This window comes from Elephas maximus, chromosome 4 (genome assembly GCF_024166365.1).
Source record: "Elephas maximus indicus isolate mEleMax1 chromosome 4, mEleMax1 primary haplotype, whole genome shotgun sequence".
NCBI classification, from domain to species: Eukaryota; Metazoa; Chordata; class Mammalia; order Proboscidea; family Elephantidae; genus Elephas; species Elephas maximus.
Window position 1 is genome coordinate 149,972,923 of NC_064822.1, and position 3,762 is coordinate 149,976,684.

Here is a 3,762-nt window from a genome sequence, read left to right on the forward strand (position 1 = left end):
AGTAGTTAACTGAGGCTTACACCTGGCCCCCACCCCCCTTTCATTACAGGAAAAGACTGGGTCAATGCATTGTTGATTTTAAAGAATAGAATTTATGGTACTCTGCTGACTAAGTAGGTAAGAGTTTTTTATTGCATTCTCAAGTTCTTAGGTTGTTATTATTACATTATTTCTTGTCTTTTCTTATGCCAATATATATGCATTAGATTTTATTTATCTGAGAAGTGCCCAGAGAACCTTATTATTAATTGTATCACGAGGTGATCATATACATACAAAGATATTTTCTGATTTTCATGGTTGAGACAAACTTTGCATCTGCCAATAAAAAGAATAAAGTAAGTCTTCATGGGGCAGTTTATCATTTTGTGAATTTCATAATGCTGAATGTGAAATGATATACAGAGCTTCTTAATAATTCAATATTTTAATAAAATAATTTACTTTTAGATGAAGCTCAGTCAATAAGAACTCAATACGGCATATGTTTAGACCCCATAGCCAGAAGAACAAAGCTGTTTGGGGACAAATTTTTTTGCTTCAAGACTGAGTGAAATCCAATTGTGCCTAAACTATGATTACAAACATGTAAAATTCATGAATGCAAATCAGCAACAATTGGAAGGGGAAAGGAATGTTAGATAGCTGGTTTGATAGAATGGTAGGGTTTGAAATTTTTTTTTTTTTTCTGGTTTGTCATAGGTTCAATAAACATATAAAAACTATAGTGGATTATACTGCTTCTGTCTAGTGTTTCATCCCAGAAGGTAATTTTGCTGATACATGAATATTTACTATGTATTAGAACAGCCATCTGAGAGATGATCTAGTCAATGCCCTGGTAAAATCTAAAGAGCTGATTCAATTATCCTCAATTTATGAATGAAGAAACAGGACACGGAGTCTTAGGAAGACCAAATGACTTGTTGACTGTTATGCCCTTGGTAATAGTGGAATTAAGGGCTTCAAACTAGTTTGTTTTGGTTTGATCCCCTGCTGAAAATTTGCATTTCCACCCCAGATATACTGAGTCAGAATCTACAGCTTAAGAAGATCTCCAGGTGATTCTTATGTATAATAAATGTTGAGAATCACTGTTCTACTAGTGGTTCTCAGGATTGGTCCCTAACCAACAGCATTAGCATCACCTGGGAACTTGTTAGAGCTGCAAATTCTCAGCAGCAGGTCGAGTGTAAATGAACTGACTTGAAGCCCTTGCAGAGTTATGAATGTAAACCTACCACCAGTTACTCTTCCAGGTTTGGTAATTTCAAGCATTAAAACTTTCTTTTTTACAGATAAAAATTAAATAAATAATAACACACTACTTCTCCTAGTATATAAACACAGATAAGAAAATGCATAACCCGAGCAAGAATAGAAAAGGAAAAACGAGGACATTAAAATTGCACCATATTGCCTCTGGCTTACACAAACTATTTCAAAGACAGGATGACCTCTTTCACATAAAATTTTAGAAAATCAAAATCAGAAAATTTATCCTCTAAGAAGTGTTCAAAAAGTTTGTGTTTTAAACAGCATCATGCCTTCAGGACTACATATTTCACATAAAATATGAAGAAAGCAGAGAATGAAATAAAAGACCCCTGGGGATATCAAATCTCGTAAGATTTACTTTAAAATGTATTTTGAGGAAATGAGTTTCCAATAAAGGGACACTTGGGCTATCAAAACATCTACTGGAAAGAAAGTGAATGAAATATTCAATGACTTTTCCCTCAATAACAAAAGTAATAAAGAAAGCCATTGGCAACAGTAACTTATTTTAAAGGCAAAACTTTCAGGCTGAGCTCTTCATTTTCCCTCTCTGTTCATTTCAGTGGTGATATCTGCCAATGAAGAACTGAACTCCATTTATCAGGGTCAATACATCTGCTAATAAATATCAACACCAGCTTTCAGGCTTTGCATTTCCAAGTTTAAAATACTGTATTTAGGCAGCATTAAAAAGTTTAACTATTCTTTTATTTCCTTCTGAAAGCATAAATGAAATATGTGTGTTACTGCCATTTTAGCTTATTTAAGCAGTGTTTCTGTGAAAATATCCTCTACACGAATAGCCAAAAATCTTAAGAATTAATATTTAAATAAAAATTAATTATTTGAATAAATTTGTATATTGTTCTCCAATGTGGTCACATATTTATTACATTATTACAGTTCTGATATAAAGTTTTACCATCAGATTGAAATACACACACACACACATATAGGGAAACCCTGGTGGCATAATGGTAAGTGCTATGGATGCTAACCTAAAGGGTTGGCAATTTGAATCCACCAGGCGCTTCTTGGAAATTCTATGGGGCAGTTCTGCTCTGTCCTATGGGGTTGCTATGAGTTGGAATTGACTTGATGGCAATGAGTTTGGTTGGTTTAATATATATATATATATATATACACATATTTTTTAAGACAACACTGCGTTGATAAGTTTAAATATTTTAACTGTGTCCTCTTTGACTTAGCAGTCTTACTCTTAGAAAGTTTTCCTAAAAAGCTAACTACACAATTGTATAAAGACAAATGAAACCAAGTCCTGCTTTGCAATTTTTCTTTTACTTTGTTCTTAAATTGATGTATCTATGCATTTATCTTCAGCAATGCTTACGCATTATGCCAATAATACAGGATTACTGAGTTATATAAAAATTATCTTCTACTACAATTCTATTCCCTAATTGAAGTAGCATAACAATTTGGAAAACACATTTTTCCTTTATTTTATACAAGTATTTAAAAGTATTAAAAAACAATACTATACAAAAATAATGCTATATAACTCACTTGTCACCTAACAATATATTTTTTCTCAAAATAAACATAAAAATCTACCCCATTCTTGTAAATAGCTGCACAGTATTATAGAGTATTGATTCACCATAATTTAGTCAATAATCCTATTGATGAATATTCACATTGCTTTTAGTTTTTTTTCCTATTTCAAACAATGTACAGTAAAAAATCCTTTAGCACATTATTTCTATCTGCCGACATTACAATTTCTATCGCATCAAGGTCAAAAATAAAATTGCTGGTTCAATATTACGTGTGCACTTTAATTTTTAAAAATGCTGCTAGACAAATTACGCAGTTTAGAGTGATGTCCAATTCCACCGGGGAATTATTGTTTTTGCTACATTTTTGGTAGCACTAAACGTGATCAGTTTTTCACATTTCTGTCAACCTGACAGTGAAAAAGATCTCATTGTTTCAGTTATCATGTCTTCAATGACTAGTGTTATGAATTTAATTGCATCTCACAAAAATATGTGTTGTAGACCCCAAACCCGTTGTTGTGTGTCATTGAGTTGACTCCGACTCATAGTGACCCCATGTGACAGAGTAATCTGTAATCTTTAGGGGAGTAGATGCCCAGGCCTTTTCTCCTATGGAGCTACTGGATGCCTTAGCAGCTGAGTGCTTAACCATTGTGCCCTCAGGGCTCCTCCTAAACCCCTATACCTGTGGATGCCTCATTTGGGAATAGGATTTTCTTTTTTATGTTAATGAGACCGTGTCACTGTAAGGTGTGTCTCAAACCAATCACCTTTGAAATATAAAAAAGAGCAGATTAGGCACAAAGAAGGAAGCACAAATGGAGAAAGACCAATGACAAATGGAGATCACCATGAATTGAATAAGATAAGCTGAAAGAGACAAGGGTTTTCCCCTACAGCATACAGAGAGAGCCTTCCCCTAGAGCCAGCACCCTGAATCTAGACTTCTAGCCTCTTAAAC